The sequence below is a fragment of the Lepidochelys kempii genome, chromosome 16 (assembly GCF_965140285.1).
Source record: "Lepidochelys kempii isolate rLepKem1 chromosome 16, rLepKem1.hap1, whole genome shotgun sequence".
Classification (NCBI taxonomy): domain Eukaryota; kingdom Metazoa; phylum Chordata; order Testudines; family Cheloniidae; genus Lepidochelys; species Lepidochelys kempii.
Genome location: NC_136395.1, coordinates 9,516,759 through 9,531,504, shown reverse-complemented (window position 1 = coordinate 9,531,504; position 14,746 = coordinate 9,516,759).

Here is a 14,746-nt window from a genome sequence, read left to right as displayed (position 1 = left end):
CTGAAGAGGAAGGAAGAAACGAATGGACAATTTCCTTAGACACTAATGAGACTCTTATAACCTACAAATTGTGCACTGATGTCAGGTAAATGTTGTTTCAGGTATTAGTGTCAAAAGGTTGGAAAAAACTCAGGGAACATGGTGAGCAAACTGGTCAAACTGAAAGCTTATAATGGGGGAACTCCTTCCTACTACAGGTACATGTGTACTAGCAGTGACAGTAAAAGATCAAACAGAATTGTTGGATTTTGAGATCGTGAAAAGGAATAAAGCACGTACATTGGATTTAAAAACGTGCCCAGCCCTTGGGCTGATTCAAAGAGTGCCTGTGGGTGAGGACGTAAGGGACACATTGTCCAGAACATTTGATAAAACTGTAATAGAAACAGAGGTGGAGTCAGACATAGTGCATGTCAGACGGATCAAAAAAGAATTGTCCAGCCTCAGACAGGAAGTGGAAAGAATTTGCTGAGGCTACAGCTAATGATGGTTCTTTACAGAGGGTATTAAGGCTATTAGTACAGGGTGGCCAGGACATTCCATACCATGTCCCTATTTACAGTTTAAAGCAGAACTATCTGTTCTTCGAGTGATTGCTCGTGTGTAGTCCACAATAGGTGCGTGTACCTGCCACATGCACCAGTGTCGGAAGTTTTTCCCCAAGCAGTACCTGTAGGGGAGCTTCCCTAGTGACCTCTGGAGTGGCGCCTCCATGGTGCGGTGTAAGGGGTGCTGTGCGCTCCTCCTACCCTCAGTTCCTTCTTGCCGCCAGTGAAGGTGCTTTGGAACGGCTCTTCTCCAGCTTTGCTGCAGCTCTTCCTCAGAACTCTTGTTCCTTCAGTGTTGGTACCTGTAGTTAGTAGTTTGATTAGTTTTAGTTTAGTTTAGTTAATGTGCCCGGGCTGGGGCATTCCCACGCCCCGGGTTTTAAGTTGTGTGACACTCATAGGCGACCAATGCCAGTGAGTGAGCCACATATGGACTGTTTACGCTCTTTGGGTGAAACCCATCTCAGCAATCGCTGTAAGATTTGCAAGTTGTTCAAGCCTCGGACCAAGAGAGAGAGAGACATTAGGCTCCGAGCCATCCTGATGGAGTCGGCATTGACCCTGACTCTGGGGCACCACTCCGAGTCGGCACCTGGTACCAGTCGGCACTGCTCCCCATCCATGGGGCATGCCAAGAAGGCTAAGAAGAAGCCTTCTCTGCCGCAGCATCGGAGCAAGACTGGGGGAAAGCCTAGACCCATGTTGGGCAGTCCTCGGCCCCCATTGGCCTCTAGACCTCCCACTCAGGTCAAGCAGAGTAGGCTGGCCCATTCGGAGCAGGCTTCCCTGGATGTCTGGATGCCCTCCAGGCCAGAGGCCCTGCAGGTGGCCCAGGACGTTATGTCCATGCCAGTACCAGGAGCACCACCAGTGTGGCCCCGCAGTCCAGAGGCAAGCTGCCGCTGGGATCTCCGCAGTCGCCCCGACTCGGTACTGGTCACAGTTGAGGGAATGTTCCCGACGCCATTTGCACTCAGCAACCATCCTGTGTGTAGTCCACTCAGGTTGCCGTCAACCCCCACCAGGTTGTCTGGCTGGGTTCCGACTGACAGAGACTCCAGGCACCACTCCACCTTGTGGAGCAGACACCGATGGGACCAAGGCAGACACCACAGAAGATCCTCGTCTCGGAGCGGCTACTGTAGCCAGTCTCAACATGAATGTCGATGCCGTTCCCATTCATCATCTCACTCCAGGACCCCGCCACAGCACTGCTCCTGCAGCCCTGGGCGTCGATCGCTGACGCCTCGCCGTAGCAGATCCGCCCACCGGCGCTGATTGCAGAGCAGCTGGTACTGGTGGTACCGTTCCTCCACGTCGGGATCATGGTCTCGTGGTTGGCACCGCTCCCCGCGCCACCAGTTCTCCCAGTCTGGGGACAGCAGCAGGTCATACTTCAGCCTGGCCTCCCTTCATAGTCATCTACTGATGGGTCAGGCCAGCCAGGCCAAACAGCCTGCTCTGCCGGTGCCACAGCAGGCGGAGTGGTACCGGGCCCCGTGGCCGGCACAGTGGTACCGGTGGGCACCATGGCCCCCAACGCAGCCCCCAGTGGGGGCTCACTCAGTGGCCGGAGCCTCAGAATGGCCATCAGCCACCCTCTCCCAGCCTCCGAGGAAGGAGTCAGTGGGACGTGAATCTTCGGCGCCGTGCCCAGAGAGCGACCAGGTGGTGGATTCTTCGGTCCTGGGGCAAACGCAAAGTACCGCGCCCACCACCTCACCCTCCCCTGAGGAGGCGATTACGGCCCTGCCTCCCTCCGTCCCGCAGGAGGACTCTGAACCAGGAACTATTGATAAGGGTGGCATCAAACCTCAACCTTCAGGCAGAGGAGGTGGAGGAGCCCTCAGACTCCCTGTTTAACATCCTGTCTGCTTTGGTACTGGGCAGGGTGGCCTTGCCACTCCATGAAGGGGTGGTGAAAATTTCAAATGCCTTGTGGCAAACCCAGGCCTCATTGCCCCCCATCTCTAAGAGAGCAGAACGCAAGTACTTTGTGCCCACCAAGGGACATGGATACCTATACACCCACCCTGCCCCTAACTCCCTGGTGGTTGAGTCAGTCAACCACAGGGAGCGGCAGGGCCAACCAGCCCCCACTCCAAAAAATAAAGATTCAAGGAGGCTGGATTCATTTGGGAGAAAAATCTTTTTGTCCTCGAGCTTCCAGTTACGGGTGACGAACCATCAGGCTCTCTTGGGCTGGTATGAGTTCAATCTGTGGGGCTCTCTGCCCAAGTTCGAGGACTCTCTCCAGGAGCATGACAGGAAGGAGTTCAAAGCTCCGGTGGAGGAGGGTACAGCGGCTGCCAGGGCAATCCTGCAGACAGCACTGGATGCGGCGGACATGGCCACGCGGTCCATGGCCTCCACGGTGTCCATGAGAAGGGCGTCCTGGCTCCTGCTGTCTGAGCTGTCCAGTGAGGCACAGAACTCCTTGCAGGACCAAGGCTGTATGATGGCAAGGCTCTGTTTGCGGAACAGATGGACATAAAACTGCATGGCCTGAAAGAATCCCGCACTAGGCTTAAGACTCTTGGCCTCTATATTCCTCCGGCTAGACCTAAGTTTAAGCCACAGCAGGCTCCCACCCAGGCCACCCACTCTAAATATAAGCCCCTTTATAAAAAGTTGCGGGACTATAAGAAAAGCCCACAGAGGCAGTCTCAGTCTGCCCCCCAGCCTGGGTTCTCCAAGGGCAAACAGGCAGGGAAACAGAAGATTTGACAGGATGCCCAGGGGCAACCTACCAGTTCACATCAGGGATCCACCCACAATAAAGCTTCCCTTGTCCTACCGGTTGTGTGCTTTCCTCACGGAGTGGTCACAGCTGACTTCAGACCGATGGGCCCTCAGCACCATCTCCTGGGGCTATACCCTCCAGTTTACCTCTACCCCACCCAACCGTCCCTCCTGGGGGGCCCCCTCACGAGGTCCTGCTCAAGCAGGAGGTGGAGCAGCTCCTTGGCCTAGGAGCGGTGGAAGTAGTGCCAGTGGAGTTCAAATGCAAGAGGTACTTCTCCCGCTATGCCCTTATCCAGAAGGCCAAAGGGGGGCTCAGGCCCATCCTACTTCCACATCCATATATTTGAGGGGCACAGGTGCTTCCTCCATTTCACGGTTGGGCAGGAGCACTACCAATTTACGGTACTCCCGTTTGGCCTGTCCGCTGCTCCCAGACAAAGTATATGTCTGTGGTGGTGGCCTACCTCAGGTGCAGTGGGGGTCCAGATCTTCCCCTATCTGGATGACTGGCTGGTCAAGGGCAGCTCCTGGTTGCAGGTGCGGGATCATGTGGTGCTCCTTCTGTCGACGCACGCCACTCTTGGGCTCTTGGTAAACAACACCAAGTCCACATTAGCCCCGGTACAACGCATAGAGTTTATCGGGGCAGTCCTGGATGCCACGTTGGCCAGAGCCTTCCTCCCACCAGACAGGTTCGAGACCCCAAAAGGGCTCATCGACACAGTCACAAGGTTTCCAGTGACAACAGCCAGAGCATGTCTCCAGCTCTTGGGTCACATGTCAGCGTGCACATATGTGGTTCTCCATGCCAGACTCAGAATGAGACCCCTCTAGCTCTGGTTGGCTGTTCTCCCAGGCCAGACACAGGATGGACAAGGTGCCCGAACTGGTGATCGCCTCCCTATGATGGTGGTCCTCCCCGGGGAACATGCTCCGCAGGGTCCGATTCAGAGGCAGGCCCCCGTCGATAGAACTGGTGTCCGACGCATCAGACCTGGTGTCATAAATATAAAGGGAAGGGTAAACCCCTTTAAAATCCCTCCTGGCCAGAGAAAAAATCCTCTCACCTGTAAAGGGTTAAGAAGCTAAAGGTAACCTCGCTGGCACCTGACCAAAATGACCAATGAGAAGACAAGATACTTTCAGAAGCTGGGAGGAGGGAGAAAAACAAAGGGTCTGTGTCTGTCTGTATGATGCTTTTGCCGGGGACAGAACAGGAATGGAGCCTTAGAACTTTTAGTAAGTAATCTAGCTAGGTATGTGTTAGATTATGATTCCTTTAAATGGCTGAGAAAATAGCTGTGCTGAATAGAATGACTATTCCTGTCTGTGTGTCTTTTTTGTAACTTAAGGTTTTGCCTAGAGGGATTCTCTATGTTTTGAATCTAATTACCCTGTAAGGTACCTACCATCCTGATTTTACAGGGGTGATTCCTTTACTTCTATTAAAAGTCTTCTTGTAAGAAAACTGAATGCTTTTTCATTGTTCTCAGATCCAAGGGTTTGGGTCTGTGGTCACCTATGCAAATTGGTGAGGATTTTTACCAAACCTTCCCCAGGAAGTGGGGTGCAAGGATTGGGAGGATTTTGGGGGGAAAGACGTGTCCAAACTCCGTTTTTTTCAGGAACCCAGATAAAGTTTGGTGGTTGCAGTGGAAATCCAAGGGTAAAGGGTCAAATTAATTTGTACCTTGGGGAAGTTTTAACCTAAGCTGGTAAAAGTAAGCTTAGGAGGTTTTCATGCAGGTCCCCACATCTGTACCCTAGAGTTCAGAGTGGGGAAGGAACCTTGACACCTGGTATGGGGATCCAATGTGGGAGATGTTCAGACCCAAGGTCTGTGGTCTGCACAGGACCTGGCCCTCCACATAAACGTCAAGGAGCTCTGGATGGTTTGGCTGGCGTGCGTGGCCTTCCGCTTGCACCTGGAGCGCAGGGTTGTCAGGGTTCTCTCAGACAACACGGCCTTGAGGTTTTACATCAACAGGCAAGGCGGGGTCCAATCCTCTGCCTGGAAGCCCTCAAGCTGTGGGACTTCTGTATAGCCCACGACGTTTGCCTACCAGCTTACCACCTACCGGGTGCCTGAAACTCACAGGCCGAACGCTTGAGCAGGGACTTCTCCTCTCAGCACAAGTGGTCTCTTCACCCAGAGGTGGTACACAGACTTTTCCAAGAGTGGGGAACTCCCCAGATGGACCTGTTTGTGACTTGAAAGAACTGTGGCTGTCCCCGGTTCTGCTCCGGGGAGTGGGGGCTGGGACGGGGCACTATTACCGATGCCTTCCTCCTATCCTGGTCAGGCCAGTTTCTCTATGCCTTCCCCCGTTCCCACTGATCGGCAAGGTTCTGAAAAAGATAAAGACGGACAGGGCCTGGGTCCTCCTGGTTTCCCCGGCGTGGCCCAGGCAGCATTGGCACAGGACCCCCACAAGCCTGGTGGTGGTTGCCCCGCCATGGCCATTACCGTACCGCCCGGAGCTGCTCTCCCAGGGCCAGGGCTGCCTCCTCTACCCCAACCTAGCGGTGCTCCACCTCATGGCGTGGCTGCTCAATGGTTATGCAGGGAGGAAAGGATGTGCTCAGAAGAGGTTCAGCGCATACTGTTGGAAAGAGGCGACCCTCCACACGCCGAGCCTACTTGGCAAAGTTGTCTCGGTTTTATTGTAAGTAAACGGTAAGTGCTTCAGGATTGATTCTTTGAGGACCTGCTCCATGATTTTTCCGGGGACTGAGGTGAGGCTGACTGGCCTGTAGTTCCCAGGATCCTCCTTCTTCCCTTTTTTAAAGATTGGCACTACATTAGCCTTTTTCCAGTCATCCGGTCATGATGTCCATGATGATTTCCAGTCATGATGTCCATCTGTTTGCACTTGGAAAGGAAGATGATGTCTGTCAGTATCTATACAAGATTTTTCATGAAGTTGATAGATTTCCACTCCATATGGCTAAATGCAGTGCCTTGCATAATGACAGGTTTCAGAGTAGCAGCCGTGTTAGACTGTATTCACAAAAGAGACTTGTCATAAATATAAAGGGAAGGGTAAACCCCTTTGAAATCCCTCCTGGCCAGGGGAAAGCTCCTCTCACCTGTAAAGGGTTAAGATGCTAAAGGTAACCTCGCTGGCACCTGACCAAAATGACCAATGAGGAGACAAGATACTTTCAAAAGCTGGGAGGAGGGAGAGAAACAAAGGGTCTGTGTCTGTCTGTAGTCGTCTTGGCCGGGGATAGACCAGGAATGGAGTCTTAGAACTTTTAGTAAGTAATCTAGCTAGGTATGTGTTAGATTATGATTTCTTTAAATGGCTGAGAAAATAATTGTGCTGAATAGAATAACTATTTCTGTCTGTGTATCTTTTTTGTAACTTAAGGTTTTGCCTAGAGGGGTTCTCTATGTTTTTGAATCTAATTACCCTGTAAGATATCTACCATCCTGATTTTACAGGGGGGATTTCTTTATTTCTATTTACTTCTATTTTTTATTAAAAGTCTTCTTGTAAAACACTGAATGCTTTTTCATTGTTCTCAGATCCAAGGGTTTGGATCTGTGGTCACCTATGCAAGTTGGTGAGGCTTTTTATCCAACATTTCCCAGGAAAGGGGGGGTGCAAGTGTTGGGAGGATTGTTCATTGTTCTTAAGATCCAAGGGTCTGGGTCTGTAGTCACCTAGGCAAATTGGTGAGGCTTTTTACCAAACCTTGTCCAGGAAGTGGGGTGCAAGGTTTTGGGAAGTATTTTGGGGGGAAGGACGCGTCCAAACAGCTCTTCCCCAGTAACCAGTATTAGTTTGGTGGTGGTAGCGGCCAGTCCAAGGATAACGGGTGTAATATTTTGTACCTTGGGGAAGTTTTGACCTAAGCTGGTAAAGATAAGTTTAGGAGGTTTTTCATGCAGGTCCCCACATCTGTACCCTAGAGTTCAGTGTGGGGGAGGAACTTTGACAAGACTAACCAATTTATTTGAGCATAAGCTTTCGTGAGCTCCAGCTCACTTCATCGGATACATTCAGTGGAAAATACAGTGAGGAGATTTATATACACACAGAAAATGAAAAAATGGATGTTATCATACACACTGTAAGGAGAGTGATCACTTGAGATGAGCTATTACCAGTGGGGGGGGGGGAACCCTTTGTAGTGATAATCAAGGTGGGCCATCTGAAGGTAAAAAATAAATTGGTTAGTCTCTAAGTTGCCACAAGTCCTCCTTTTCTTTTTGTGAATACAGACTAACACAGCTGCTACTCTGAAACCAGAAAAAATAATCAGACCTATGGTATTTGTTGCTTTGATTCTATGAGTTGCGTTCTCCTGTACAGGCAGTGCCCTGCTTTGAGGGCAGCGTGGTGCCCAGCCCTCGTGGGAATTTCACGTACATCAGGGAAGTGCAGTGCCCCAGAGACCTTTAAGAGTCCACTTGCTCTTCCACCCATGAAGGTGACACAGCAGATGCATATCCTCTGGCCAGTGTGGATGGGAGGGGAGGACATAGTCCAGCCCACCACCTTTGTACAATGTTAGCACCTAAGAGTGTCCCAAGCCCTGCGGGGTCCTTGTCCCTCTTGCATGGAAGCCTGAGAGCAGGAAAATTGGGTTGCACACTTATCTCCTTCCCTTGCACTTGCACAACTGCCCAGAGGTGATAGGCACTTTGGAAATAAGAGGTAAGATAGGGCCAAACTGAGTAATGTGTAAAGGCGTGTAAGCTATACTGAGCGTAAGGGAGTGTGACACACTCGGGGCTTCTCTACAATAAAACCATTGCACCTGTTTCTAGCAATGGTGCCGCTGCCCGTGTAGACATGGCCCTGGCTTTTCATGACACTATGCAAAAACCAGCTGAGTCCAGCCCCCCTTAACCCATTGCTGGCCCACATGGAGGTGCCCTAATGGAGAATCTCAGGGCTGGGTTTTTACTACGTTGGGCCCCACTCTCAGGGAAGGTCAATGAGTGTGAGTCTAAATTGGTTAAAAGGGAGCTGGGAGTTGTGTGTTACACTAATTTAGACTCCCTTATTAGCCTTAGGGTACGTCTACACTTCAATCTAGGAGTGATTCCCAGGTCAAGGAGACAGACCGAATTTAACTCTGATTGAGTTAGTGCGCTAAAACAGAGCATAACTGCGGTGGTGTGAGCGGCAGGAGGTGCCAGCTGCCCTGCGTAGGTGCTCCTCTGAGACCGTGGGCACCTCTTCAGGGAGGCTACCCTCTCCCATCGCATGTGCAGCAGCAGCAGCTACTAGCTATTATTAGCATGCTAATGCGATCAGAGCCGGTCTCTCCTCAAGCTGGGGGTTATACCCCAAAATCAACGTGTAGCTTCACCCTTACCTAGACTCCCCCCTGAATTAGACTGATAATCTCAAGGATGGGGGAAGTGCTCAGAATTGAGATTCCCCAGTGATCAATTTTCCTCTTGGTTACCCCAATACAACCTTGTTGATTTCATGATGGTTATGCACCATTGTAATTGAGAGGAGAACCTACCCTTCTGGGGATACGCATTGGGGAAATGTACCATGGAGGGAAGACGCAAATGGGTTAGGAATCTCTCCCTGCTATTAAAATCACAGGTTGAAGGAACAAAGTTATTCTCTGCCACTGTCAGCCCTGGGGCAATGGGACTCCGGCTGTCAGCCGTCAGGAGCTGACTGCCTGAACAGTCAAACACAGTGTCTATACAGACACTGTGTCTACCTAACTACATTGACCTAAGCACTATACCTCTCGTTGAGGTGGCATTATAAAGTCGGTGTAATGGGTGACTTACGTCAGTGGGAGCATAGGTGCTGACTCCGTGGGTGCTCTGGGGCTGGAGCACCTGCGGGGAAAAATTAGTGGGTGCTCTGCACCCACCGGCAGCCAAGCTCTCCCCCCTGCCCCACCTCACCTCCTCCCCCGCTTCCACCTCCTCCCCTGAGTGCGCTGCGTTCCCACTTCTCTGCCTACCTCCCAGCACTTGCCGCCTCCAAACATCTGTTTGGTGGCGTAGTAAGCTCCAGGAGGGAGGGGGAAGAGCGGGAACATGGCATGCTCAGGGGAGGAGGTGGGGAAGAGGCAGGGCCGGGATTTGGGGAAGGAGTCCGAATAGGGGTAGGAGTTGGGGGCGGAATTGGTGCTGGAACTTTGGGGAAAGGGTTAGAAGGGGGGCGGGGTAGGGGCAGGAGGGGGCAGGGCAGGGGTGGACTCGGGGCAGGGCCAGGTGCAGAGGTGCGTTGAGCACCCACTGGCTCGAGTAGAAGTCTCAACCTATGGGTGGGAGCAGCATTGTAGTGTAGATTCTTACAGAATTAGGTTGACGTAAGCTGCCTGAAATTTAAAGCAGCACCCCAAAGCCACCTTGCAGCCAAATGTCTCGGTTTGTGTATTTCCAATTATTTGAACCTTGTACCACCTCAACACTTTCCCTTGGAAAAAAGAACAGGAGGACTTGTGGCACCTTAGAGACTAACAAATTTATTTGAGCATAAGCTTTCGTGAGCTACTGGCAAATTGTTCCATGATGCTATCCAGCTCCAACCTTGCTGTCTTGTCTTTCTCAATTGCAAGGAGAGCAAGGTCACTCAGCCATGTCTCTGATAGTGTTGAATACATGTAGCATTTGACACGTCTTAATGTGAACACAACATTTCCATTTCTGGTAAAACATCATCAAGAGAACTTGACACTATTCAATTCAGGTCGCTATGGACTCCAAGTGACGAAGTGAACACCTCCATGTCCTTTGTCAAATAACACACCTTGAAAGACATAATCTCATGGACCAAGTCAAAAGGAAAAGGTTAGTATTTTCCCAGGTGTTTAAAAATATCCTCCTCTGACTCATCTCAAGTCATATTTTGCAGTTGCCTGGGATGGAGGAAACCAAATGGAGTAGCGGTCTCTTTAAATCTCTCCATCAAGACTTTAGTTCCCCGATCGCATTGTCTAAGGCCTTGAAGTATTTCCTTCAGTGGTTATCCCTTCCTGATAACACAGAATCATGTGCAAATTCATCATGTGGTATACGTGTCTTTCTTGTGGACTGGATAGTTTGCATGAAGAAAACCCATTGCTTCCAACCTGCTCTGAAATTTGTTTACAATTTCCTCATGCTTTTCTCCAGATCTGAGTTTGCTGAGCTCATTCACTGTGCTCTCAAATGTCCAGGGGATTTGGAACAGGTCAATTTTCTTAGACTGAAGGATTTCATAAGCTGGAGCCGTGGTAACTAAGATCCTATGCCACCATAACACATTGAGGTAGGCATCCAATCCCATCAAAGACAAGTTGCTTTTTGCCTGACATATGTTCTCACTACTCCACATTCTGACAGTTTCTTCTTCTAGGCATGCATGTGTACTCTGAAAAGATACTATCATTACTTCAGTAGCTTTTATTTGAGCTTCCCATCTAGTCTTGCAGAGTGCCATTAGATGTAAGGATCTCCTTCGTTCTTCAGAAGCCTGTTCAGTTTTATCTGATGGATCGATTCTGTCAACTTCTTCAGGGTCCCGCAGCATATCATCAAGTTCCTCGTCATTTTGCAAAACTGTACTCTCTCGAGTGAGTGTTTGAAGATTAAGATTTAGTTTTAGACTTAGTCACTAGTTTTTCCCATCAGCAGTTAGAATCTGAAATGTTTACATATTTCCTGCAAAGAAAACCTTTAGGTCTGAACTGGCCTTATCTTCAGCAGCATGAACCAAAAGGTGATTAATTTGATGTGCTGGGCAACGGATGTATTGTGTATACCCTTTTTCTCCCTTGCCTGAATGATATTCTCTCATTTTTGCTTGCAGTCCTCGCAAGCTGTAGAGCTGCCATGTGACAGTGTGTGTTGTTTGCTTCGCCCATGAACAGACATTGACTTTAATATCTTCTTCCAATCATTTAACACTTTTAACAAAAGAACATAAGAACATAAGAAAGGCCATACTGGATCAGACCAAAGCTCCATCCAGCCCAGTATCCTGGCTACTGACAGTGGCCAATGCCAGTTGCCCCAGAGGGCGTGAACCTAAAAGGTAATGATCCATCTCCACCCTCTGACAAACACAGGCTAGGGACACCATTCCTTACCCATCCTGGCTATAGCCATTAATGGACTTAACTGCCATGAATTTATCCAGTTCTTTTTAAAACCCTGTTATAGTCCTAGCCTTCACAACCTCCTCAGGCAAGGAGTTCCACAGGCTGACTGTGCGCTGAGTGAAGAAGAACTTCCTTTTATTTGTTTTAAACCTGCTACCCATTAATTTCATTTGGTGGCTCCTAGTTCTTATATTATGGGGAAAAGTAAACAACTTTTCCTTATTCACTTTCTCCACACCACTCATGATTTTATATACCTCTGTCATATCCCCCTTAGTCTCCTCTTTTCCAAGCTGAAAAATCCTAGCCTCTTTAATCTCTCCTCACATGGGACCTGTTCCAAACCCCTAATCATATTAGTTGCCATCACATTGATGTTTGAGTATAATGATGTTCTGTATAAATGAGCAACCAACAAATGTGACAATATGCATAACCTGAAAGATATGAGTAGGCTAGACACTTAACATGCCAGCCTTTATGCAGTACATTTTTCATTCTGTAAAACAGTGGTCTCCAACCTTTTAAAGCACAAAATCACTTTTTGAATTTAAGTGCAACCCAGTGTCTCCCGCAAAGAAAATGTAGAAATAACAGTAATCACAAACCCAAACACCCTTACCCTGCCCTGCCCCTTCCCTGAGGCCACACCCCAATCCGGCCTCTTCTCCGAGGCCCTGCCCCACTCACTCCATCTCCTCTCCCTCCCTCGCTCACTCTCCCCCACCCTCATTCACTTTCACTTGGCTGAGACACGGGATTAAGGTGCAGGAGGCGGTTCAGGGTGAGGGCTCCGGGAGGGGGCTCAGGGCTTGGGCAGCAGACTGGGGTGCAAGCTGAGGACTCTGAGAGGGGGCTGGGGCAGGGAGGTTGAGGTGCAGGAGAGGCTGCGGGCCCTGGGAGGGGGTTGGGGTGCGGGAGGGGGCTCAGGGCTGGGGCAGGCGGTTAGGGTGCTCTGGGGCAGGGGGTTGGGGTGCAGGAGGGGGTGCAGAGTCTGGGAAGGAGTTTGGGTGCGGGGGCACTCAGGGCTGAGGGTTGGGTGGAGGAGGGGCTGCGTGGTGTTGGCTCTGGGAGAGAGTTTGGGTACAGGGGGCTCAGGGCTGGGGCAAAGGGTTGGGGTGCAGGAGGGGGTTCAGGGCTGGGGCAAAGGGTTGGGGTGCAGGAGGGGGCTCAGGGCTGGGGCAAAGGGTTGGGGTGCAGGAGGGGGCTCAGGGCTGGGGCAAAGGGTTGGGGTGCAAGAGGAGTTTGGGGGTGTGTGCTCCAACTGGGCACCACTTACCTCAGGAGGCTCCCCGGCGGCGGTGCAGCAGGGCTAAGGCAGGCTCCACATGCCGCAGAGCCAGCTCCGCAGCTCCCATTGGCCAGGAACTGCGGCAACTTAGTGTCGCAGTGCCCCTTGTGGCGTGGGTCCCCGGGGAAATGGCCCTGCTTCCTGCCCCTTAAGGCCAGCTGTAGCTTTGATTGGAGAAAAACACTTGTTGTGGTACAGGTGGGCCGTGGAGATTTTAAAGCCTGTTGGGGGACCTCAGAAACCCTGATCTGCAGGGTTTTTGGCTTTTATTTGATTGTCAGATCATCTATGGCAGTGGTTCTTAACCTGGGGTGCACGCACCCCCTAGGGGTGCGAGATGCCATTTCTGGGGGTGCGAGACAGGCCAGATTTTTTTAGAAGGCAAATCATCGAAAACACAAATTAAGCACAGGCACGTAAGTACAACTACTTTGTTCCATCAACCCTGTGTTTTTATTAACATTACACATTTTTTAACGATTACTGTAATATACAAACAAAAATACAGTTAGTTTTAAACAACTGACCTACTTCAATGATTTTTGATAAGGGATGCAAACACATATTTTAAGAACCAAAGGGGTTCAGGCTGTAGTAAAGGTTAAGGACCACTGATTTTGGGGATCTTTCGCTGTGTTGGTTTGTAGAATATCTGGTCTTCAGGTGTGCTAGGTTTCAAGCAAAGTTCCTCTGGAAATATCATTAGCTATTACTAAAGCTTCAACTTGAGTGGTATTCCTCACTTAAACTTTCCCACAATGACAGATTGGTGTGCCCTGAATTGAGATGCAGCTCACACACTTCTACTTTAGACTCCAGGGATTGATCAGGCCGTTTACAAAATGGTATTTTCACCTTCTTAGGATCTGTAGAGGCAGTTTGAAACAACAAAAAATCGCTCTTTCTTTTCGTGCTCTAAAATCAGACACATATTTTTATTTATGGCGTTCATTTTCAGACACCATCCAGTATGAGAGTAACTAAGCTGGCAGTGTAGGCCTAAATGAAGTGTGTTTTTGTGCTGCTTAATTTATCCTTAATTGTGGGAGGAATAAAAAAAAAAAAAGTTTTTCCATGCAGAATCTAGCAGAGATCAGCAAAGCTAGAGTGGGGCCAGGGAGAGGCTGTAGCAGGCAGATACACACCTCTCTGTGTCGCACTGCATGAGAAGACTATAGCCACAACACGCTGCTATTGTTTGGAGCCTGCTGGAACCCCGAGGAAGAGCCGTGCGCTGAGCCCCACGGCCCACATTTGAATTTGCCCCGGGGGCGGACTGCAAAAGGGTGGCTCTGCCGTGAAGTCTGATGAATGGGACTGGCAATGGCAGAGCCTCCATTTTGGTTGGAGGCCCCCCCGACACCCCCCGCTGCCTGCTAGGGCTCTGACTCCAGCTCCGCTGGCAGCAGCAGCTGTGGTTTGCAGCGCTGACTCCCGCGGTAGCAGGTCTGGCTTTGGCAGGAGCCGTGCTGATGGCTCTAGCAGCAGCAGCTCTGGTGCAGGGCGTGGACCTGGGTGGGGCGTTGGGATGGGCGGGGGAGCAGAGCAGGGGGTGCAGAAGCAGGGATGGGGGCTTTGGGGGGTGAGGGAAGAGAGAATGTGGGACTTGTGATGGCACATGGGGTCCGCAATAAAAGCCTGCACCGAGGCCCTTCTTTTTCTTCCTCTGCCCCTGGCACAGGGAGAGGGAGATGGGGGGAGGGGGTGGGACTAGGGGTCCAGTCAGCATTTGCTGTTAAATTGTTAAATCTTCCGCTGGGCATAATACCAGCATAAAGAGGGAAGATTATGGCCTGTTCTGTCTCACAAGGCACCATGGGCTGGGCGATGGGACTTTCTAGTGCAGGTTTAGCCTGAGATCGTCTCAGTGCTCTTCTATTTCCACCCTCACTCTATTTCGACATGACCCTTCTGCAGCTGCAACGCTGCTGGCAGAGGTAGCTCCCCTCTCTTGTACTCCCCAGGGTAGCCAGGCAAATAATGTCCCCTTCTGCCCAGGGCATGCTCTGCCCACAATGTTCACAATGCAGGGCCAGGCACATTTGGGCTTTAATGCTATTGAACTGTCTTGTTTGTACAAACAAAT